This window comes from Haliotis rubra, unplaced genomic scaffold, assembly GCF_003918875.1.
Source record: "Haliotis rubra isolate DU_JTF1 unplaced genomic scaffold, ASM391887v1 Scf173, whole genome shotgun sequence".
Classification (NCBI taxonomy): domain Eukaryota; kingdom Metazoa; phylum Mollusca; class Gastropoda; order Lepetellida; family Haliotidae; genus Haliotis; species Haliotis rubra.
The window spans coordinates 664,424-691,702 of NW_025765703.1; the positions used below are offsets into that span (position 1 = coordinate 664,424).

The 27,279-nt window shown below is 40.0% G+C and overlaps 1 protein-coding gene across 4 annotated transcripts in view; it reads right to left on the reverse strand.

Annotated features, from left to right (window-relative positions):
* Positions 1-27,279, reverse strand: part of LOC124272791 (neuronal calcium sensor 2-like) — an 80,580-nt gene that overhangs the window by 42,823 nt on the left and 10,478 nt on the right. The window contains exons 1-2 of one of the 4 annotated variants that reach the window (XM_046708001.1): positions 6,286-6,296; positions 5,495-5,499 (exon numbers count right to left, since the gene is read on the reverse strand). The exons of the other annotated variants lie outside the window; for them this stretch is intronic. The gene's annotated coding sequence lies outside the window, so the exon portion shown is untranslated. Of the gene's footprint in view, positions 1-5,494; positions 5,500-6,285; positions 6,297-27,279 lie in introns of those variants that run through there. 4 annotated transcript variants of the gene reach the window in all.

Genomic DNA, 27,279 nt, shown 5'->3' on the forward strand with positions numbered 1-27,279 from the left:
CCGCGCCGGGCCTCTAATAACCGCCGGGGATAAAGCAGTGCTTTAAGAAATAAGCGCCGGGCCTCTAATAAGCGTCGGGTCACTTATAAGCCCCGAGTATAGACCTTTGCATTTTTTTGCAAATGTATTCTCCCTTGGTCTAAAAATAAATATATTAAGGAATGGTCCCTTAAATCATAACTTCATGTACTCATCCCCGCTTTTAAAATACAGGGAATTTAATAAGCGCCGGGCATCTAATAAGGGCCAGGTCTGGAGGTCCGTTGAAAAAATAAGTTCCGGAGGCTCTTATTAGAGAAAATACAGTATTTGAATGAATGATCGTGTACAGGGAGATGTTATTGTGTGAGGACAGCATTATAACGGACCTGTGGCTATGATTTAGTAGAGGAAGGGTATTTGAAGGAATGATCGTGTACAGGTGGATGTTATTGTGTGAGGACAGCATTATACCGGACCTGTGGGTATGATTTAGTAGAGGAAGGGTGTTTGAAGGAATGATCGTGTACAGGGGGATGTTATTGTGTGAGGACAGCATTATAACGGACCTGTGGCTATGATTTAGTAGAGGAAGGGTATTTGAAGGAATGATCGTGTACAGGGGGATGTTATTGTGTGAGGACAGCATTATAACGGACCTGTGGCTATGATTTAGTAGAGGAAGGGTGTTTGAAGGAATGATCGTGTACAGGTGGATGTTATTGTGTGAGGACAGCATTATAACGGACCTGTGGCTATGATTTAGTAGAGGAAGGGTGTTTGAAGGAATGATCGTGTACAGGGGGATGTTATTGTGTGAGGACAGCATTATACCGGACCTGTGGCTATGATTTAGTAGAGGAAGGGTGTTTGAAGGAATGATCGTGTACAGGTAGGTTTTCTGGATAAACAGGGTCAAGACTAGATGGTTTCATTAAAGTCATTGTACTGCACACTCCATAGGTGACAGGAACGTGCTGCACATATTGATCACACAGTGCGTCATTGCTTTTGTTAAAGGTGGTTATTGTTGCTAGGATGGCACTACTCCTTCATCTGCTGGTTCTATAAATCGTTATACCTATCTTCCTACAACACACAGCAATAAAATATAGTTGCTTATTTTTTGCATCAGTTGAACATTTGGCGCCATGCATATCTGAGTCCATGATGCATTTTCATACCTGAACCACCTGTCCGCGTGAAACTGCACCTGGCCTCTAGTAACCAACAGCCAGGTCCCTTCACTGGGTTAATTTACACTGCTGATAACACCTCACTGAAAAACACTCATCACAATGCCAGTGACTCAGGAAATGTTTTTGTTTTGAAACATATATTTGCATCCATTATAAAAAAGAAAAGTTCTAATCAGACATACATGAAATGCGGAAAAACTGTGTGAGACAATGACCCCGAAGTTGAGGAGACTGTTGTTCTATGTACAGACAACTGATACTGATCTAGTCTTCCCAACAAAACACCTTGCTCTGCTTCAGGGTGAAAAGTGACTACACCAGTGCCTCTATTGATTAAATGGGGAAATTGCCCATCTCTCACAGAAAAGGATATTCCTGGTAACAGGGAAGTGTCTATGCAATGTTATCAGTAGTAATGGTTAATAAGTCTCTGTGCTGACTACATCAACAACTTTGTTAATGTGCAATGTAGTCGCTAATTGTCAAGTACAGAAATAGCAGGGACTAAATCATGCTCACCTCCATTGTACAGTTAAACAGTACAGCTGGAACATACAGGTTAACTGGCTCTGCTGAAATATGAGCATGTACTTGAAAACTCTCATCTGTGATACTCTTGATCATAAGAAGGATCTCATCTGTTTCATCCCTTTAGAATATGGATTCCTCAACCATGTTAGCCTTTCAAACAAGGATTGATGCCATATTCGTTTTACTCATCAAAAGGACATAATCTCTGTTCTCAGCCTTAAGAAAGAATTCTGTCATTGGGCAATAAAATATTATTATTATTATCAAAAATATGGAAACATTATCTGTTTTCAGCCTATTGATCATGATGGATACCTTATAAATTTCACATACAAAATATCTACTATTGATATTATATCCCTTTTAAGGTTAGAAGGACAATCTATATAACCCTATACTCGTTTAACCTTAAAACACTGATTCATCTCTATTAATATTGCATCAATGTATGAAACAATATGTCACCACCTGTGTAGTTCAGGTCTCTGTTTCTAGCAGCTTCTGGAGCTGGTACTAGACCCCTGCCTCTTGCTCCTGCTGCTCTCATGGATGGGTACGATTGTGAACAACTTGCCTTGGGTTCAGATGTGAGGAAGACATTATGATCTCGGGCAATGACTCAAACCCATAATTCCCAGTGATGTGCCAGCAAGGTCACATCACTGTGTACTCCCAGAAACATTTATGACCGATTTGTCCTCATCCCGTCAACAAATCGATTCAACAGGGTCTGAGAATTAAGGATGATATTTGATACAACCTTCAGAGAGGACAGATATGCTTTTAAGTACATTTGTTGTGATCTCCAGTCAATTTTTGTGAAAAGGAGCCTGAGGGAACAGACACATTCTACAAGGACAGTTTTATGTCCACTACAGCAGTGAGGGCCTTATCATGTAGTCATCATATACACAGCCTGATTTCATGTTTGAATATCGATGACTACCAAGTCGATTACCGACTGTGGGGATATGAATGTCAGGTGTGAGCTTCACGAGACACGAAGTCTGAGACAGACCAGTGATGGCTGGAAACAACGCAAGAACAAATGGGTTGAATACATAAATTGTGTAAAGTACCAAAAAAAATTGTATTGACCCGTCATATCAAGCATGTGTCTTACATCCAGAGAGCCTCATGGTCGTGTGATGTGACTGAGTCAATGAATAGAATTTCTACACTAAAACAACTTTAAGAAATCTCAGCAAGGCAAGTTAGTTGTACACTGATGAAAGTCGTGTCCCATTCTCCTCGGCCACAATGACACATGAAGTAAGTCAGTGAGTCTGACCACCATTCCATGTGATCACCTCTCATGGCCACCATGGGTTGCCGTAGACCATGTGATCACCTCTCATGGCCACTATGGGTTGCCGTAGACCATGTGATCACCTCTCATGGCCACCATGGGTTGCCGTAGACCAGTTCTAGCCCAGAATACCAACTGGACTGTCAATGATGCTTGGAACTATAATATTACCAACAACAAGCAGGATATATTCCTTCTTCCATTTTGAAATAAGGTTTCGTTTGTACGTGCTGTGAGTGTTATTACAATAAACCCCAGTGAAGTATGTCTTAGACCATATGTATAGTTAGGAAAGACTATATAATATTAATTAGAGTATGCAATAAATTGTGTTGGTCTTTTTCACATCTAGTAAATTAATTAACTGTTCATAGTAATGTTGTATCATATCTGAATGATTTTATTTCTCTTTTTTCAATAGATGGAAGAAATAGCTTGGCATCCATTTTTGTCAAGAGACAAGAGAATAATTGAAAGAAAACTCCACTTTTTGGTTTTTCTTTACCTCGGCTTTCTTTACGGTTTTAAAATCCCATGATTTATCTTACACAGACACTGAATCTTGTATGCATGCTATCCTCATGGGACATCATGTGAACAGAGGCACTTATAATTAGCACCCAATGTTTGTTATAACAGCTATTTACAACAGGGAATGGTAGGTCAGGTTCTGTGACATGACTCATGTGTGTGTGATCACATATCCCCAGTGTCACCAGATTGTCTGGTCCAGACTTTATTTACAGACTCGAGAGAGCACAGTTAATATACTGCAGGGTACAGGGCTATCAGAGTAGTGAAATATACATTGTTTTGTGTGTTTACACTAGTCCTTTAACACTACTTCTTTCATTGACAAATGGAAGACATAAGCAAATATCACAACAATACTTCAAGATTAGATTTCAGCATGCTGTGGGTAAAAACTTTCTGTAGGTAACATTGTGTTCAGAATTCCATCAATATAATCCACAACATAAAGGGTGTTCAATGACTACTCAAATATGAAAATTGGTTAAAAAGAAACATTTCTTTCTGTGTGTCCAAATCTTGAGTTGAAATCAATGCTGACATTCGACATTATTGACCTCTGCAGTGTTTCCTTAGCGTATTCCACACAGGACAGAGGCTGGAGCCGCAGGAACACGATGAAATGTAAACAAACTAAGCGTGAAAAATCACATAAAACTCTCATTTCTGCCAGGCAAATTCTTCGTCATGAGATACGAGCCAAACATTTTTATTGAAGAGGCACCTCAGGCAAAGGAGCTTAGCATAACCTCACCACATATTTTCCCTTAAACCTCAAAAAATGATTCCACAAATATGCATTGATTTACACATCCATCCCAACTTAAGATCTGCTAAATCCATACAATTTGCAGGAAGATATGAAAAGGTCCTGTGACAGTAAAAGATCCATACAAGTCCCAATGAAGAGATTTTTCATATTTTTCATTTTCATATACAGTGAAGCACAAATGTAACTTTTCTTTGATCCTTATATCTGTCTGATGAGAATAAATCAATTTTCTCCATATCTAGAATCACTGATGAATGATATTGATCTTGGACATGAGCAGATTTTCAATTCTTAAAAAGCAGATGAGACAAGCATTGAAATTATAGCTGTTTACAAGGCCCACTCTTGATTCAACACTGATTCACTTATCCCTGCATAGTGTATGTTTGACATGACTGAAATATGATGACTGGCTTTACTTCAAGCCTAAAAATATACTTCAAGCATTGAGGATCTGCCCTGAAAACTTCTGAAACTTTACCAAGCCTATGAGACTGGAAAGATCAATTAGTTTCTGAGTTTGAGAAAGGAAAGTTTGAAAAAGGACACGTGTGACAGGCATGATCAAAGTGATCTTGAGTGAACTTCATGCACAGAATGATCAAATTCCGTGACAGTAATGAGTCATCATGTCCATCTGTTTCTGGCTAGGTCCACACGTTCAATGTTCCTTTGTGAAAGGCCTTTCGTGCGATACTCCCTGTAGACAGTACAGATACAGGTATAGGGGTGATCTCCCTGTCAGACAAACTCTCGCTCAGCGCAGACGTCCAAGTTTGGTTGCTAATCAATTAACGAAGAATACTCAAAGTTAACTTTGGAAATCAGAAGAAACTTCACCATGTTGTGCTTTGATGGAGTCAGACACTGCAGCCATGCATAGAAATACACTTCTAATGCAACATCAATATAAATTGATAAAATATTTAACACACTGTAACCTCCAAGCTTGATTTACCAACTTCAAAGTACAGGCCACAAGTTTGCTTCCTTCCACAAAGAACAGCCTCAATTGATCAGGCTCTTACAGTCACCTTCACAGAATAGATAACACACAGTTCCACATTCTTCAGACATTTCAAAGAAACAGCGTAACATTATCCCTGTCAGTAAATAATAACTTCATCCCTTTGGGCAGTGGTCTGTCATCAACAATACTCAGAGACCCAATACCAAATCTCCTGAAGCCAGTATATGTGGCATATTTAACACTATTTAGGTGTTTGTACAAACATCAGCAGGCCTGCATGGGGACACTGTCACAGACATTCACAGAGTGGACGAAGGGTAGGCTGCCTCTCAAATATTTCATAAATGCAATCGAAGAATCAGACAAGTGTGACCAGATGAATATATGAACATCTAGTGTCTAGATTGTCTCCATGGTGCAAAGTGTTTCCAATTTGAACTGAGTGAGGTGTGACTGTCTGATTGCTTCAAGGCAGTCATCTCTGTGATCCTTTCAATCAAGGTAAATTTGATTCCCAGAAAAAGGACTTCTCGGTGATGTCAATTGCTCCACAGATCAGTTAAAGATGGCCTCCCATCAGATGGGTCAGTGCCAGTGACAACTCGAGATGCTACAGCTTCAGCCCAAATTTGATTGAACAACATCATAAAAGATGTTTTCCTCCTGTTGGGTCTGTATTGCCTGTATTTACATGAAAGAAGGACAGTGTTTCTGTCACCTCTGGTTGGGTCTGTATTGCCTGTATTTACATGAAAGAAGGACAGTGTTTCTGTCACCTCTGGTTGGGTCTGTATTGCCTGTATTTACATGAAAGAAGGACGGTGTTTCTGTCACCTCTGGTTGGGTCTGTATTGCCTGTATTTACATGAAAGAAGGACAGTGTTTCTGTCACCTCTGGTTGGGTCTGTATTGCCTGTATTTACATGAAAGAAGGACGGTGTTTCTGTCACCTCTGGTTGGGTCTGTATTGCCTGTATTTACATGAAAGAAGGACGGTGTTTCTGTCACCTCTGGTTGGGTCTGTATTGCCTGTATTTACATGAAAGAAGGACAGTGTTTCTGTCACCTCTGGTTGGGTCTGTATTGCCTGTATTTACATGAAAGAAGGACAGTGTTTCTGTCACCTCTGGTTGGTATTGCCTGTCTGTATTTGGGTCTGTATTGCCTGTATTTACATGAAAGAAGGACAGTGTTTCTGTCACCTCTGGTTGGGTCTGTATTGCCTGTATTTACATGAAAGAAGGACCTCTGGTGTTTCTGTCACCTCTGGTTGGGTCTGTATTGCCTGTATTTACATGAAAGAAGGACAGTGTTTCTGTCACCTCTGGTTGGGTCTGTATTGCCTGTATTTACATGAAAGAAGGACAGTGTTTCTGTCACCTCTGGTTGGGTCTGTATTGCCTGTATTTACATGAAAGAAGGACAGTGACAGTGTTTCTGTATTGCCTGTATTTACATGAAAGAAGGACTCTGGTCACCTGGGTATTGCCTGTATTTACATGAAAGAAGGACCTGTATTTACATGAAAGAAGGACAGGTTTCTGTCACCTCTGGTTGGGTCTGTATTGCCTGTATTTACATGAAAGAAGGACAGTGTTTCTGTCACCTCTGGTTGGGTCTGTATTGCCTGTATTTACATGAAAGAAGGACAGTGTTTCTGTCACCTCTGGTTGGGTCTGTATTGCCTGTATTTACATGAAAGAAGGACAGTGTTTCTGTCACCTCTGGTTGGGTCTGTATTGCCTGTATTTACATGAAAGAAGGACAGTGTTTCTGTCACCTCTGGTTGGGTCTGTATTGCCTGTATTTACATGAAAGAAGGACAGTCTTTCTGTCACCTCTGGTTGGGTCTGTTTGAGAGTATGCAACCGAAACCTGCAATCCCTTACTGAAAGGTTATGTGGGAGCTGTTTGGTGATCACAAATGGTGCATAGGCCTTAGAAAAGTTGGCAAGGGACATTGTTCCAAGGCAATGGTGTTGTTCTAGAGTTGCTTGAGAGTTGTTCTTGGGGTTAAGTAAGATGTTGGGGAGTTCTTCTGAAATTTCTGTGAGATGTTTGAGAATTGTACTTACACAATGATACCAAAGAACCTACATAATATAACCTGAAGTTGATGTATTCTGTAATTCATTTAATTGATTTAACTGTCAGCACCTTTCACATGACAGTGCACATAATTTGTTCATGGTTCTCAGTTACATGGCTGCTGGCACACCTGTCTACAGTGTTCACCATTTACTAACAAACATTACAAACTTCATGATTACTAAACACATTTACACTTCACTGCTTCATTTACAAAACACATACACTCACTGACAGTATCACAGTGGATGTGTCAGCAAGTACTGCAACTATTTCATAACATCACATGACAGCACACATGCTTCACTGAAACACAACCCCTGTGTCAAATACTCTACATACAGTAAATTTATTTATTACTGTGTTCCTAAAGCAAACACATATTCAGATATTCAATCCTCATTTAGCCTAATTAGTACTTTGGCCAAAAACTGATGCAAAAATTAATATTTTTGGCCCAAAATTAGTACTAACTTTTCCAAAGAATTTTCAAATTTAATTAAAAAAATGTATATAGTTATTCTAAGAACTTGTTATTAACATTGTACTCACCTAAATCAGTAGTAAGTATCCACATACAGATGATACTGAAGAAAATGTGGTTGAAATTTATTGTGTATGGTATGTATGCTATTTGATAATTTAATGAAATGTACTTTTTTTAAAATTCATATATTTTTACTGCTATGATAAAAAATGCAATGCCAGCAGATCTGCAAAGTATGCCCGTGTGTCCTGTTGATTTATTACCTGGTTATATTTAATGTTCAATGTATTCTGGGTATAATTTTTATGCATTTATTCATTAGTGTTATTCAAGAACTCAACACTGTGCTTATCAGTGTTGTTCATAGCAGCCATGATGAGATATCTGTTGTTTATGGGGTAGAATGTTAAAATTATCTAAGTCACACACCAAGGAGAACACCAGTAACACTGAGGTCAAAATATCAAGGATGCCTTTAATATTAATGCTAAAACAGAGAAAAACACCTTAAATACTGAGGGTAAAACATCATGGAGAACACCTGTCACACAGGGCAAAACATCAAGAACACCTGTAATAGTGACGGCAAAACATCAAGAATACCTTCAATAGTCATGGCAAAACACCAAAAATACCTGTAATATTGATGGCAAAACATCAAGAATACCTTTAATATTCATGGCAAAACACCAAGAATACCTGTAATATTGATGGGCAAACATCAAGAATACCTTTAATATTCATGGCAAAACACCAAGAATACTTGTAATAGTGATGGCAAAACATCAAGAATACCTTTAATATTCATGGCAAAACACCAAGAATACCTGTAATAGTGATGGCAAAACATCAAGAATACCTTTAATATTCATGGCAAAACATCAAGAACACCTGTAATATTGATGGCAAAACATCAAGAATACCTTTAATATTCATGGCAAAACACCAAAAATACCTGTAATATTGATGGGCAAACATCAAGAATACCTTTAATATTCATGGCAAAACATCAAGAACACCTGTAATATTGATGGGCAAACATCAAGAATACCTTTAATATTCATGGCAAAACATCAAATATTGATGGCAAAACATCAAGAATACCTTTAATATTCAAGGCAAAACATCATGAACACCGTAACACTTGTGGCAAAACATCAAAACAACCAAATGTGAGGTTTTATTAGAATTTTGCAGACTTTCTGAACAGATATAAAATATATAGTTATTGTAAGAACAGCTTTACCTACATTTGTTTGTTACAGTTTCTTAACAAGTGAAATTCCATGAATAATTTTTTTTATAATAGCAGGTAACAGGTCTGTAGCGTTTGAAACTAGAGCCTCAGTTTGTCGCCAGAGAGTGTCAGACCATCAACCAGTAGCCAGATAGTGTCAGATCATCAACCAGTAGCCAGACAGTGTCAGACCATCAACCAGTAGCCAGACAGTGTCAGACCATCAACCAGTAGCCAGACAGTGTCAGACCATCATCCAGTAGCCAGACAGTGTCAGACCACCAACCTGTATCAGACAGTCAGACCATCAACCAGTAGCCAGTGTCAGACCATCATCCAGTAGCCAGACAGTGTCAGACCATCATCCAGTAGCCAGACAGTGTCAGACCATCATCCAGTAGCCAGACAGTGTCAGACCATCAACCAGTAGCCAGGCAGTGTCAGACCATCAACCAGTAGCCAGACAGTGTCAGACCATCATCCAGTAGCCAGACAGTGTCAGACCATCATCCAGTAGCCAGACAGTGTCAGACCATCATCCAGTAGCCAGACAGTGTCAGACCATCATCCAGTAGCCAGGCAGTGTCAGACCATCAACCAGTAGCCAGACAGTGTCAGACCATCAACCAGTAGCCAGACAGTGTCAGACCATCAACCAGTAGCCAGACAGTGTCAGACCATCATCCAGTAGCCAGACAGTGTCAGACCATCATCCAGTAGCCAGACAGTATCAGACCATCATCCAGTAGCCAGACAGTGTCAGACCATCATCCAGTAGCCAGAGAGAACCATACCATCAACCAGTAGCCAGAGAGAGCCATACCATCAACCAGTAGCCAGGCAATGTCAGATCATCAACCAGTAGCCAGTGTCAGACCATCAACCAGTAGCCAGATAGTGTCAGACTATCAACCAGGAGCCAGGTAGTGTCAGACTATCAACCAGTAGCCAGACAGTGTCAGACCATCAACCAGTAGCCAGTGTCAGACCATCAACCAGTAGCCAGACAGTGTCAGACTATCACCCAGTAGCCAGTGTCAGACCACATCATCCAGTAGCCAGACAGTGTCAGACCACATCACCCAGTAGCCAGACAGTGTCAGACCACATCACCCAGTAGCCAGACAGTGTCAGACCACCATCCAGTAGCCAGGTAGTGTCAGACCACATCACCCAGTAGCCAGACAGTGTCAGACCACATCACCCAGTAGCCAGACAGTGTCAGACCACATCACCCAGTAGCCAGATAGTGTCAGACCATCAACCAGGAGCCAGACAATGTCAGACCATCAACCAGTAGCCAGAGTTTCAAATCATCAACCAGTAGTCAGAGAGAGACAGACCATCAACCAGTAGCCAGGCAGTGTCAAACCATCAACCAGTAGCCAGAGAGTTTCAAATCATCAACCAGTAGTCAGAGAGAGACAGACCATCAACCAGTAGCCAGGCAGTGTCAAACCATCAACCAGTAGCCAGAGAGTTTCAAATCATCAACCAGTAGTCAGAGAGTGCTGACTGTGAATCAGTTGCAACAGTCTTGATCAATCAACCAGAAGCGGACCACCAACCAGTTCCCAGATAGAGCTGAGTAATCAACATGTACACAGTTTGTTCACAATGCCCTAAAGGGACTTTCTCCTTAGCTGAATCACATCATTAATTCCAAAAGATTAACTCTGATGAAGAAGTTGAGGATTTGTATCTGTTGCTAATCCAGCAACAATACTGTCATTATCAGCAAACGGAATTAGGATGCAGTCTGAGCATAAATGTGCATATACTCTGGCAATCAAATATGAATTTATTCTGATGTCTGGCAGTTTGTATAATAGTGTTATCGATGCCAGCCACCATCGCAGACATCGTAGAAAGGTCCATCGCCTACAGGCCAGACTTGTACAAACACTCAAGTTGTCCTTACACAACAAGTCACCACAAGGCACAGTCACTCCAGCTGTACAACAAGGCACCAGGCTCACACTACAAGCCCTGGTGATGTTGAGGTTACACAACAAGGCACCAGGCAAGTCCAAACCATACAAGCCCTGGTGATGTTGAGGTTACACAACAAGGCACCAGTCAACTCACACCATACAAGCCCTGGTGATGTTGAGGTTACACGACAAGGCACCAGTCAACTCACAACGTACAAGCCCTGGTGCTGTTGAGCTGACACAACAAGGCACCAGGTTTCTGCTTAGTTTGCAATTAGTTTTGTCAAATCTAATTTTGATGTTTTTGTTGTTATTTATGTAACAGCTGTACATAAACTGCATTGAATAACTCCATGACACTGCTTGTAGTATAGAAACCAATCTACCACTTCAATCAGCTGTAAACATTCCTGTATCATTCCAAGATATTGAGAAGTTCCAGTGTATTCATTTGACAAATCTGATAGCATGCAATCTTGATGCAGTGTCCCAGATAAAGTAAATTATCACCACAATGAAATCAGCTGTTTGGGAAATTGCAGTTTGCCAGTGCATGAGCGTGTTTTAAATATTGGTGGTAGGGAAACAGTTTTCAAACAGGACATAATGGTTCATTGCTACAGGTGACAATGGGTAATTGTGTTCAGGTATTGTGGGACTGATGTCTATTGACTTGTATTCAGCATTGAATATACATCTGAAGTATTCAATCTGGAGGGTATTAATGAACTTTCAAACCTCAGTGAGGTGAGATATTTATTATGTGCATGTCTATCACACAGCAAGCAACAGATTCAAGGATATACTACTTTCGATAAAGATATACAGACACATGTTTCTTATTACAAACATGTGCAAATACATTTCATAAATAATTGGTGTGCAATGAAAACATGGTATAACCCATAAACATTACAGTAGTGTACTAAGACAGCTGATACTTCACTTTCACAGTGGAAATTATGGTTTAGAAAAAAACTTATCATTAACTAAAGCAAAAGTCTACAGATATTTTCAAATGAATAATTTTCCTCTCTTTCATCTTTGCTGAAGGGTATCAGTATCTAAACTTGTAAGTGTGATACTGCTTGAAGACAACACTTGACAAGTTGCTGATATTATCTCTACAACTACTAATGATGAGAAACACAATGAAGCGTTTGGAAAAGTTAAGCAACATTAAACAAGAAGCATTATACAGATGTTACTTTCTTGAAGATTTTTCACTTTATAGAAGGCACAGTTTACCTAGAACAACATTAACGGTTTCATATAAAATCTGATATGGAGTTAGTACCTCTACTAAATTCGCTCTCAAATCATTAAAACAGAATTGAAAATCAATTGCTAGCGCCTACTCAGGACTTTAACATGCACTATGAATGAAGTGTTGATGAGACATTTATTGCATATTGCGAACCAAAGTTATTACACATGAAAGGCCACTACACCAAGGCGGAGGACAAAAGTCTCTGGTTCTGTCACAAGACATTGGGGATACAATGTTTTGGCTGGTTAAACACGATATCCCTTTGATGAAAATTTCAAAGAAACTGAAAATTGACAAATCCTGTTTAGTGTCAGTCCTAATTAAAATTGAAGCTTTTATGAAACAATTATCGTATGACTGAAATCTGGCATTTGTTTCAAATCTGAAGAAACAACGACCATCTCCTGATAAGCACAGACACCTGGAAGTTGTTAAATGAAGACAACATAATTTTTGTACCCATTCCATCCATTTTCATAATACTGTTTTCCATATTTATAAACAAAATGTCAACAAAGAACAGTCTGGTAAAAACAACAAGGTGAAGTCTGATATAGTACAGTCTGTGAAAACATGGTGAAGTCTGATATAGTACAGTCTGTGAAAACATGGTGAAGTCTGATATAGTACAGTCTGTGAAACATGGTGAAGTCTGATATAGTACAGTCTGTGAAAACATGGTGAAGTCTGATATAGTACAGTCTGTGAAAACATGGTGAAGTCTGATATAGTACAGTCTGTGAAAACATGGTGAAGTCTGATATAGTACAGTCTGTGAAAACATGGTGAAGTCTGATATAGTACAGTCTGTGAAAACATGGTGAAGTCTGATATATAGTACAGTCTGATGAAAACAGTCTGTGAAAAAGCATGGTGAAGTCTGATATAGTACAGTCTTTGAAAACATGGTGAAACATGGTGATATAGTACAGTCTGTGAAAAACATGGTGAAATATAGTACATGTGTGAAGTCTGATATAGTACAGTCTGTGAAAACATGGTGAAGTCTGATATAGTACAGTCTGTGAAACATGGTGAAGTCTGATATAGTCTGTGAAACATACAGTCTGATATAGTACAGTCTGAAAACATGGTGAAGTCTGATATAGTACAGGTCTCTGATATAGTACAAAAAACATGGTGAAGTCTGAATAGTACATGGTGAAGTCTGATATAGTACAGTCTGTGAAACATGGTGAAGTCTGATATAGTACAGTCTGATGGTGATCTGATATAGTACAGTCTGTGAAACATGGTGAAGTCATGGTGGTGAAGTCTGATATAGTACAGTCTGTGAAAACATGGTGAAGTCTGATATAGTACAGTCTGTGAAAACATGGTGTCTGATATATAGTACAGTCTGTGAAAACATGGTGAAGTCTGATATAGTACAGTCTGTGAAAACATGGTGAAGTCTGTGAAACATGGTGAAGTCTGATATAGTACAGTCTGTGAAAACATGGTGAAGTCTGATATAGTACAGTCTGTGAAACATGGTGAAGTCTGATATAGTACAGTCTGTGAAAACATGGTGAAGTCTGATATAGTACAGTCTGTGAATAGAACATGGTGAAGTCTGATATAATACAGTCTGTGAAAACATGGTGAAGTCTGATATAATACAGTCTGTGAAAACATGGTGAAGTCTGATATAATACAGTCTGTGAAAACAACATGGTGAAGTCTGATATAATACAGTCTGTGAAAACATGGTGAAGTCTGATATAGTACAGTCTGTGAAAACATGGTGAAGTTAGATACAGGAAAAATACTAATCAGATATCAAAAAACAATTATCTTGGACAACAATTGTTTGATGTTGAGGATTGTCAAATACATCATACATAAATGGATTATTGATAATGAACTAGGAATCTTAAACTAAATTGAGCCCTTTCAATAACTCCTAAACCTATTGAGCAGAGCATTGGCCTATGCAAGATATATTCTCATTTAAATCAATTTCTCTTTGCAAAGCATGAATTATGGCTGATAACAACATAGACGTTGGTCTTCAAAAGTGCTAAAATAGCCCACTGAACACCCCTCGTTGCCTTTTATCATTAAGTACATCGATAATCCTAGATGAACAAATTAACTGAGGAAGTATGGGGCATTATGTTGGAGCATGGATCAGCAGTGCTGGAATCAATGGCCGAGGTAAGCAACACATTGTATGGGCTGCTCATTACATTCCTGCCGCCTTAACTATTGGACAATGTGAAAAGTAAGGAGATGACAGATTGATTCACGGAAGGCATCCTATGACAGATTGATTCACGGAAGGCATTCTATGACAGATAATGATTCATGGAAGGCATCCTATGACAGATTGATTCACGGAAGGCATTCTGGTGTACAGAAGGACATGGTCAACATGATGATGACAAGTTGATGAGGAGGCCTGGGCAGGATGCTCATATTCCACTAAGAGGAACTGTGCTGCCTACTGGTTCAAGCCTCAGCCCCTCTCACTGATGGACTCTTTTCTTTCTCCAAAAGTGTGAAGCCAGTTCTTGGTGCCCCAGTCTCACATATGGTTGCATTAAGGCTACAAGCAACACAAAATCCAACTCACTCACTCACTCACTCTCTTAACATGAAGATGAAGTCATCGATATACCCCCTGCAATGGTAAATACTTGTTTTGAAAACATCAGCTAGTTAAACTGATCGCATGTAAGATGTAACAGTGTTTGAGGAGAAATTTTCTTCTACAAGAATAAGATTGTAAAAACATTTCTGTTCACAAGCTATCAAACTATCTGAATTATGTTTTCAATCTTCATTACCTGTGATATTGGTTTTAGCAATGATAACTTTACTAATATACTTCATACCTACAACATTTCTGGTGTCCCCCACCATGATGTTGCTGGAATATTACTAAAAGTGGCGTAAATACAAACTCAGTCAGTCAGTCATACCTACATTGTATCACTTCTGTGCTGGGTTTCACTATTCATAAACCTCTTCCCTTTCATGTTAATGCTTCTCTTTGCTTTATTGCAAGAATAATGGCAATGTGACATTGAATTTTAACTTACTCAGTCTGCCAAGTACCACTTTTCACACTTTTCAGCCGTTGGTGGTTTGCACACAACAACGTTACATCAATATGGGTGACACATGACATCGCTTGAATCGCAGTGGGAGAGACATATGATCAATTTCTTCTTTGATGAAAATTTCTAATCCATGCCGTGTATTGGAAAGCAATGTGGTAACAATTAGCACAGAGTCATGCATGATGGGTGATCTGCATTTGCATATAAACTGTACTGAAACTGTTTGCTGGACATACTCAGTATACCTATACTATGATGAAAACAACTATCTCTAATTTAGAAAAAGCAAAGAAGAATCACTGATATGGTGCCAGCCAGCATTAACATAGCTTCCAGCCTGTCAAAGTTGTTGACATTGGAACTCAAAAAACATATTTAAAAAATTAAAAAAACTACCAAAAGGCAACAATTCACCACTACTCCTAACAATGTGCAGACTTCGGTATTGAAATATGCTATGTTTTTTCAAGATCTGCTTCTTAAATGCGCACTGCCACAGTTTCAAGCTTAAGTCCAACTGTTGCTCCAGAAACCCGACAAATATGTTTTTGAAACATCCCAGACTATCAGAAGGGACTGGTTCATCACTAGACCTATCTATTTTCCAAATTTGGAAAGAAACATTGTATGTTTATCATCCGTGTCTATTCTAATACCTCCCACAAAACGCCGTTGTGGGAATAATGAAGACCTTCATGCCATAAGAGGTATAGTCATCTTCTCATCTCCGGTACAAGAAAACAAACTGATATGAAGTGATCCTATAAGTAATTAAGTCTCAATTCATTGTTTATAAGAGGTCTTCAGTACGTGTTACTTGTTGCAAGAGCCATTGTCAGTGGTGCTAGGTGCACGAACACAGGTTATTGTGTGATGACTGAATGCTGCTCTTGTCCAAAACATGGCCACTCCAGACCGGAAGCATGAGAATATGCCAACTCTTCAGAACACAGTGACATGCAGTTGGCCAAGACACTGGGGCAGAGTGACATGCAAATCACCAATGTCACAGACATGTTGACACAAGCTTAGGTTACTGCACACTCGTCTCCCATTAGGCTGTAAAGTTAGTGAGTGAGTGAGTTTTGTTTTACGCTGCACTCAGTAAATATTCCAGCTATATGGCAGCAGTCTGTAAATAATCAAGTCTGGACCAGACAATACAGTGATCAACAGCATGAGCATCGATCTGCACAACTGGTAACTTATGACATGTGTAAACCAAGTCAGCGAGCCTGACCACCGATCCCTTTAGTCGTCTCTTACGACAAACATGGGTTACTGAAGGTTCATTCTAACCCTGACCTTCATGGGTCGGTTGTGGACAGCTGTGTCATCTTGTCTGGATGTCATGACCAGGTGCTGATGCAGCCAAACTCGACGGACCAGGTGTCCTGTACGTGAGATTGGTATCCATGTTCATGACGATGACTTACAACTTTCCCTCTACTGAAGGACGGCACATCCACAGTAATCACACCACCTGTTATCGCTGATGATTAAAAATGGTTTGTCCTTGCAGTTTCCTATGGCATGTGTATATAGGGAAACAGTCTGTGATGAAAAGTATGGATTCAGTGCATAACACTCTCATCTGTGGATCAATTTCATACCCAGTGAGGTACTGGATAATTGCTGTGTCTGTATTGACTTTGTGATAAATCTATGTAGGAATTCATGGAAATTGTATATAAAATAAACACTGTACTCCTTCCAACAGCTTGTATACACCGACTGGTAACCTTGCTGTAATGTGCAAGCCGCAGATTAGCTAATTTCACCATTGTGCCAGGCGTAGTATTGTGAACACCCTTACTCTACCGACCAGCTAAGTCTGTCCTCATGAAAGCCTAAATCCACCACTGTGCAACCTGCCAAGTTTGTCAGTGTGTACCCTTAAGTCCACCATTGTGCAGCCTGCTAAGTCTTCAGTGTGTACCCTTAAGTCCACCATTGTGCAGCCTGTTAAGTCTTCAGTGTGTACCCTTAAGTCCACCATTGTTTAGCCTGCTAAGTCTTCAGTGTGTACCCTTAAGTCCACCATTGTGCAGCCTGCTAAGTCTTCAGTGTGTACCCTTAAGTCCATCATTGTGCAGCCTGCTAAGTCTTCAGTGTGTACCCTTAAGTCCATCATTGTGCAGCCTGCTAAGTCTTCAGTGTGTACCCTTAAGTCCATCATTGTGCAGCCTGCTAAGTCTTCAGTGTGTACCCTTAAGTCCATCATTGTGCAGCCTGCTAAGTCTTCAGTGTGTACCCTTAAGTCCATCATTGTGCAGCCTGCTAAGTCTTCAGTGTGTACCCTTAAGTCCATCATTGTGCAGCCTGCTAAGTCTTCAGTGTGTACCCTTAAGTCCATCATTGTGCAGCCTGCTAAGTCTTCAGTGTGTACCCTTAAGTCCATCATTGTGCAGCCTGCTAAGTCTTCAGTGTGTACCCTTAAGTCCATCATTGTGCAGCCTGCTAAGTCTTCAGTGTGTACCCTTAAGTCCATCATTGTGCAGCCTGCTAAGTCATCGGTATGTACCATGAGGTAGATGCTCTATCATTGTGGTACAGAATCCCAGAAACAAATTTTATATCGCACAGCACATAGGAACACTTACAATCACAACAGGTGACACAAATACATTTCTACTGTCAAATTTATTGTTTTCCATACAGACCTTTTTATTGCCATCAGGAAGATATATCACACCTAGCATTATATAGTGTCCTCGGTCTTTAACTAGGATATAGTCCTATCCTCTACCAAACCTTATTACTTTGTAAGGATTGACTCACAAGGCTGTTTACAGCTGGATATATGACACTAGATAATACAGAGAGTCACATGTATCACACATGATCTCCTGCATCAAAGAGCTGCACTTGTTCCACTTCGGTACTGTTGGGTGTCCTGGGGTAAACTGTCTTCTGCTCAGCATCTGCCGGGGTTGTCCACTCTAACAAACATGTCCACTTCCTCCATGCCCGCTGTGACCCAGTACATCCTTCTGTTTGTCACCCCAATCAGTGGGGTGTAATTAGTACTCAGACCTAATAACCTTGTACGGGCAGCCCCAAGACTCATTCTGCTGATCATTTTCAAGATGAAGAATTTGCTCCATTACTTCCAGCTCATACCTCATGTGTCTCTCCATCGGGCTTCACACTAGTATTGACTGGTCTACACCTATAACTGGACCTCTTCCACAAGTTACCAAGTGCTCTCTGTTACTGTAAGTGCATCTCATCAAACACTGGTGACAGTTTCAATATGTCTGGGGAGTTCACCCAAAATAGTTCAGTGTGTTCTTGGGTGGCACTTCACTGAAATGACTTATGTGACCACACCATCAACAAGGTCCAACAGGGACCTGATACAGCCTTGAAGACATGCATGGTTGAGTCCCAACACACAACCCACATGACTTATATAGCCACACATGACAACAAGGTCCAACTGAGACCAGATACAGCCTTGAAGACATGCATGGTTGAGTCCCAACACACAACACACATGACTTATATAGCCACACATGACAACAAGGTCCAGATACAGCCTTGAAGACATGCATGGTTGAGTCCCAACACACAACCCACATGACTTATATAGCCACACATGACAACAAGGTCCAGATACAGCCTTGAAGACATGCATGGTTGAGTCCCAACACACAACACACATGACTTATATAGCCACACATGACAACAAGGTCCAACAGGGACCTGATACAGCCTTGAAGACATGCATGGCTGAGTCGCAACACACAACACACATGACTTATATAGCCACACATTACAACAAGGTCCAGATACAGCCTTGAAGACATGCATGGTTGAGTCCCAACACACAACCGAAATGACTTATATAGCCACACATGACAACAAGGTCCAGATACAGCCTTGAAGACATGCATGGTTGAGTCCCAACACACAACCGAAATGACTTATATAGCCACACATTACAACAAGGTCCAACAGGAACCAGATACAGCCTTGAAGACATGCATGGTTGAGTCCCAACACACAACACACATGACTTATATAGCCACACATGACAACAAGGTCCAACAGGAACCAGATACAGCCTTGAAGACATGCATGGTTGAGTCCCAACACACAACACACATGACTTATATAGCCACACATGACAACAAGGTCCAGATACAGCCTTGAAGACATGCATGGTTGAGTCCCAACACACAACCCACATGACTTATATAGCCACACATGACAACAAGGTCCAGATACAGCCTTGAAGACATGCATGGTTGAGTCCCAACACACAACACACATGACTTATATAGCCACACATTACAACAAGGTCCAACAGGAACCAGATACAGCCTTGAAGACATGCATGGTTGAGTCCCAACACACAACACACATGACTTATATAGCCACACATGACAACAAGGTCCAACTGAGACCAGATACAGCCTTGAAGACATGCATGGTTGAGTCCCAACACACAACCGACATGACTTATATAGCCACACATGACAAGGTCCAGATACAGCCTTGAAGACATGCATGGTTGAGTCCCAACACACAACCGAAATGACTTATATAGCCACACATTACAACAAGGTCCAACAGGAACCAGATACAGCCTTGAAGACATGCATGGTTGAGTCCCAACACACAACCGAAATGACTTATATAGCCACACATTACAACAAGGTCCAACAGGAACCAGATACAGCCTTGAAGACATGCATGGTTGAGTCCCAACACACAACCCACATGACTTATATAGCCACACATGACAACAAGGTCCAACAGGAACCAGATACAGCCTTGAAGACATGCATGGCTGAGTCCCAACACACAACCCACATGACTTATATAGCCACACATTACAACAAGGTCCAGATACAGCCTTGAAGACATGCATGGTTGAGTCCCAACACACAACCCACATGACTTATATAGCCACACATGACAACAAGGTCCAACAGGAACCAGATACAGCCTTGAAGACATGCATGGCTGAGTCCCAACACACAACACACATGACTTATATAGCCACACATGACAACAAGGTCCAGATACAGCCTTGAAGACATGCATGGTTGAGTCCCAACACACAACCCACATGACTTATATAGCCACACATTACAACAAGGTCCAACAGGAACCAGATACAGCCTTGAAGACATGCATGGCTGAGTCGCTACACACAACAACACACATGACTTATATAGCCACACATACAGCCTGAAGACATGCATGGTTGAGTCCCAACACACAACCCACATGACTTATACAGCCACACATGACAACAAGGTCCAACAGGGACCTGATACAGCCTTGAAGACATGCATGGTTGAGTCCCAACACACAACCCACTGTCATATAAATTTACACTTCTAATTCTGTCGAAAAGCTATTACGTGCATACTGTGATGTAATGTAATAAGAACAGGGAACTATCTAGGTCGAGATGTCCTGAAACACCTTCCACCTGTTCCTTCATTACATATTTCAGCTTTGATTACATGTTACAGCTGTGACTACATATTCCACACAGTTGTCTATTCTAAGTACTTCTGTATTTCTGCCAAAATTTGACAAAATATATACGGTACAATGAATAATTAAAAACAAATGATACTTGTTCATATCTGTTTGTAATTTGAAACCAATGGTTCTAGATACATACATTTGGAAGACACATGGCACATGAACAGGGCTATATTTATCATGACTGACCATGCAAAAAGCTCACCCTGAAGCTGAATGGTTGCAAGGGACACTTAAAACACGTCTTGTTATTCAAACTGAAGCCACTTTTTGTTCTTTATTAAGACAGCACTGGGCCATAATGATCGATGACACATTTATTATGGTCTCTCAGTCGGATGTGGAAAGAAGGTCCAGTTTTATTATGGTCTCTCAGACGGATGTGGAAAGAAGGTCCAGTATTACTATGGTCTCTCAGTCGGATGTGGAAAGAAGGCCCAGTTTTATTATGGTCTCTCAGTCGGATGTGGAAAGAAGGTACAGTTATATTACGGTCTCTCAGTTGGATGTGGAAAGAAAGCCCAGTTTTATTATGGTCTCTCAGTCGGATGTGGAAAGAAGGTCTAGTTTTATTATGGTCTCTCAGTCGGATGTGGAAAGAAGGTCTAGTCATATTAAGGTCTCTCAGTCAGATGTGGAAAGAAGGCCCAGTTTTATTATGGTCTCTCAGTCGGATGTGAAAAGAAGGTTCAGTTTTATTATGGTCTTAACAGGGACCTGATACAGCCTTGAAGACATGCATGGTTGAGTCCCAACACACAACCCACTGTCATATAAATTTACACTTCTAATTCTGTCGAAAAGCTATTACGTGCATACTGTGATGTAATGTAATAAGAACAGGGAACTATCTAGGTCAAGATGTCCTGAAACACCTTCCACCTGTTCCTTCATTACATATTTCAGCTTTGATTACATGTTACAGATGTGATTACATATTTCACCCATACCACAGTTGTCTATTCTAAGTACTTCTGTATTTCTGCCACAATTTGACAAAATATATACGGTACAATGAATAATTCAAACAAATTGATACTTGTTAATATCTGTTTGTAATACTTGAAACCAATGGTTTTAGATACATACATTTGGAAGACACATGGCACATGAACTGGGCTATATTTATCATGACTGACCATGCAAAAAGCTCAACCTGAAGCTGAATGGTTGCAAGGGACACTTAAAACACATGTCTTGTTATTCAAACATATATTCAAGCTGAAGCCGTTTTTTTGTTCTTTATTAAGACAGCACTGGGCCATAATGATCCATGACACATTTGTTATGGTCTCTCAGTCGGATGTGGAAAGAAGGTCCAGTTTTATTATGGTCTCTCAGTCGGATGTGGAAAAAAAGCCCAGTTTTATTATGGTCTCTCAGTCGGATGTGGAAAGAAGGTCCAATTAAATTACGGTCTCTCAGTCGGATGTGGAAAGAAGGTCCAGTTATATTATGGTCTCTCAGTCGGATGTGGAAAGAAGGTCCAGCTTTATTACGGTCTCTCAGTCGGATGAGGAAGGAAGGTCCAGTTTTATAATGGTCTCTCAGTCAGATGCGGAAAAAAGGCCCAGTTTTATTATGGTCTCTCAGTCGGATGTGGAAAGAAGGTCCAGTTATATTATGGTCTCTAAGTCAGATGTGGAAAGAAGGTTTATTACGCTCTCAGTCGGATGTGGAAAAAAGGCCCAGTTTTATTATGGTCTCTCAGTCAGATGTGGAAAGAAGGTCCATTTTAAGATGGTCTCTCAGTCAGATGTGGAAGGAAGGTCCAGTTTTATCAAGGTGAGTCAAATATATGGAAGAAATTCCAAATGTTTTCATGGTGTGTCAGCAGGAACTGTCCTCCAGATGCCAATATGGGATTGAAACATGAGCAGCAAATCCTGGTGAACAAGGGTAGCAACTCTAAACAGTAAAATGAATGGCGTAAGCCCATTCATTTGACCCATTGAACCCCTCATTCAATAAATGATACTGCCATATTCTCTCACTCACTTACTTCAGCATAAATGTGTTTGCACTGCAGGGCTCACTGGATCAAACATCATTACACCATAACAATCACTTGACAGAAGTGGATGAGGTCATCAAACTAATATAGATGTGAACTTAACATCAGTGATGAAAGTTGAGACTATCTTGACCCAGTACATCAAAGACCCATTGCAAGTATCTTGGCTCAACAAACACAGCTCCATCAGATAATGTTCAGCATTGAAAAGTAATTTCCACTCCAAAGCCATCAAAGTAACACTTGCTCCTTGATAGAATCACCTTTCCAGCAAAGCATTACTTTGAAATTCTCAAAAGGCCTGTTTCCTGGTTCAATGGTCTTAAAATACACATTTATTGTCTCCGATTCCCTTGGTCCCAATCAAGATTCGTAGATAGACTTGCTGGAGGCATATCAGCTTTATTGAATTTCCAGTATAAATCACACAAGGCCGGCGTTCCTGAAACAAACCTGCAGAAATTCTGAGACGATCTCCTTGATTACTATCAATACATTTGTCTGCTAGTGTCAAGTGAATCTTCACGAATGAGATGTAGATGTAGAGCTAGATTTGAAAACAAACAGTAAAGAGGTCAGACTGATGCAATGCTGTTGTATATAGTATCACCTACAGAAAACAGATGGGTACATCAACTAAATACATCAGATGGTTACATCAACTAAAGGGGTCAGATAGATGCAATCATGTTGCATACAGACAGTATCACCTACAAAAACTGATGGGTACATCAACTAAAGACGTCAGATGGGTACATCAACTAAAGACGTCAGATAGATGCAATCCTGTTGAATACAAACATAATCAAATGCAGAGGTCAGATGTGTGCAATACCATTGGATAAAGATTATAATCTACAGAAGACAGAATTCAACACTTGCCATACTGTTGTATACAGAGCGTATCACCTACAGAAGTCAGGTGGGTGCAATACTGGTGTATACAATACTTTAACACTTGCCATACTGTTGTATACAGAGCGTATCACCTACACAAGTCAGGTGGGTGCAATACTGGTGTATACAATACTTTAACACTTGCAATACTGTTGTATACAGAGCGTATCACCTACAGAAGTCAGGTGGGTGCAATACTGGTGTATACAATACTTTAACACTTGCCATACTGTTGTATACAGAGCGTATCACCTACAGAAGTCAGGTGGGTGCAATACTGGTGTATACAATACTTTAACACTTGCCATACTGTTGTATACAGAGTCAATTATCACCTACATGAGAGTCAGGTGGCCGGCGCGGAGTAAGAGAATGATCGGTGCCGAATACTGGTGGATGGGATACAATACTGTTAACACTATGGATGCCATACTGTTGTATGTAACAGGTAGCCAATGAGCATTCAACACTTGTTGGGTGCAATACTGTCACCTACAGAAGTCAGGTGGGTGCCTACAGAAGTCAGGTGAATACTGGTGTATACAATACTTTAACACTTGCAATACTGTTGTATACAGAGCGTATCACCTACAGAAGTCAGGTGGGTGCAATACTGGTGTATACAATACTTTAACACTTGCCATACTGTTGTATACAGAGCGTATCACCTACACAAGTCAGGTGGGTGCAATACTGGTGTATACAATACTTTAACACTTGCAATACTGTTGTATACAGAGCGTATCACCTACAGAAGTCAGGTGGGTGCAATACTGGTGTATACAATACTTTAACACTTGCAATACTGTTGTATACAGAGCGTATCACCTACAGAAGTCAGGTGGGTGCAATACTGGTGTATACAATACTTTAACACTTGCCATACTGTTGTATACAGAGCGTATCACCTACAGAAGTCAGGTGGGTGCAATACTGGTGTATACAATACTTTAACACTTGCAATACTGTTGTATACAGAGCGTATCACCTACAGAAGTCATATAATGTTGTTTACAGAGCGTATCACCTACAGAAGTCAGGTGGGTGCAACAGTGTTATATAACAACTGACAGATGTGACACTGTATAAGATGAACCCTATTGCTTGACCTATTGAAGGATGATAATGTGATATACAACACACCCAGTAATCCACATCATTGAAATCTACTGCATAAAAAGCCCTTTTCTTTGGTATTGTGTAATTCTGAAATGTTATTGGCCTTGGGTGGATACACATGACATATTTAAATGATTTTAATGATCCTTTTTCAAACAGGAAACAGCAAACAGTCTGGTGAAACATTCAGGTGTACCCACCATACAGATAGTGTCAAAGAGTCTTATAGAAACGGAACTCATAAAATTCCAAAATCATAACTCATGTCTGATTATATACAAGTTCTGGGAAGAAAGACATATTTCGCATGAATTTCTGTTCTTGTTTAACACAACTGTTACTTGATGATCTAAGCTGCAAGCTGCATTTATCAGAGTTTCGTCATGGAACTGAAACTGAATACTTTACAAGTAAGTAGGTGTCGCATTTACATAAACCACACGACATCAAAGAACATCTATAGCAAACATTGCTAAAGGCAATAAACCAGAACTTGTTATCCATAAAGTTATACATGTTCTTATTGATATCTTAGGTTTTCATAGAGAATGTATTCAATGGATTACATAGGATGCAGTGTACATAGGTACCAAATTTCACAATAACCTGCTAATTAAGAACTCAAGCTGAGTAACAACGTCCAGACTAAATAATCACAGGTAATCAGCGACATCAGTTTATACAGTGGTTCCCAAAGGAAGAAGGATTTAAGGCTATCTGGGTTTTGTTGTTTGAGCCCAACAGAAGCTCATGACTCACACCTTACTTTATTGGTCAGAAACTAGTATCGCAGTGAGTAGCCTCCTTCATGATTTCTGTGAACATATCAAGTTGTGACCTACCAAGTATTACTGACTTGCCACTTGTGACAGAGTAGTTAGCATTAAGTCAAATATACTTTGTTATGAATTAATCTACGACAAGTATGTAGAAGGGAATACATTTATCAGAATATGGAAATTAACACAGGCTATCAAGCAATTAATAGCATTCCTTGTTCCGCACTAACTGGCATAAACAACGCAGCTGGTAATGTAAGGTGAGTGAATGAGTGAGTTAAAACACCACTTGAATGTAATTCAATTGTCATGGCCAGTCAGGTTGCAGGAAAGACTGGCGGGAAACTCCAAGGCTTACATACCATTTTTACTCCTGCCAAACCTTACATTTGTTTGAGGAAAATGGCATTGTTAATCAAATGCTTTAAAACACCATTAATTATCAGTTGCCTATGCAATATAAGGAAACATTAAAGCTCAGATTAATTGATACCAAAACAATATTATAATCTCATTCTAGAAAGTAATAATTGTGGTAAATCTGTAGCCATCATAGTCAGTTCACACCTAGAAGTTGAAGCCATGATGTTTGTATCTGCTCACAACAACACTTCTGTGCAGTGACTCTGGTGCCTAAGGCAACCTGGTCACCCTGCCTTTGGTGGTGAACCTTCACACCCTCTCTACACAGCGTGAGGGTCACCTCAGGCAACCTGCCGCCTGCCCCTGGCGTTTGACATTCAAGTCAGACACTGCAAAATTAACCTCTGAACTGAGACATTCCAACAGTCACAGCATAATTGAAAGGATTAATTCTCAGCACAGAAATGTGTAAGGTACCTGTGTATAAACATTCACATAGCCTTGCCAGGGGCATTTACATGCTGCAGAGAATTGATGGCTTCTACCACATATCATGATGCCCATTCCTGACACTGAAGAGTAGCTGAGACTGTCTCTGTTTGTGGATTAATGCCTGTAAAATCTACTGAACTGCATACAAATATTTTAATAATTTGTTGACTGGGGAAGCCAAGACCTCCACCTCAAGTGTCAGTAGTTGGTTGGAGCAAATGAACTTCCGGGAATGAATCTCCTGAAAGACTGAATGATTCCCATAAACAAACATGGCCTTCTGACTCATCCTGGAGGGGTTATGGATGGTATCTGGAAATGATATTATCAAGATGTCACTTTGGTCCAATCTTGGATCACTTTCAGGGTAAGGATTAATCATATAGGAATCAGTTTATACCAGAATCAATGACAACAATTGACTGCACATGTACTTACTTGATATGTCTTAAAGAATGACACTAATATATACTCCAATGTGATGATAAGGATGTGCTCGAACTAGATCATAGCATCATGGTAAGGATTTACTGACCATGAACTACGGTTTCATGGTAACGATTTTGATTGGCACTAAACTCCAATTTTATGTACGGTCAATCTCATACAAAAGCAAACTTAAACACTGAGGAAATCAATGATCTAAAACATTTGATCCAAGATAAAGAATGATCTCATTTGGAAATATGTATCCAAACAAAATTGAATAAAATCCAAAAGAATCCCAGAACA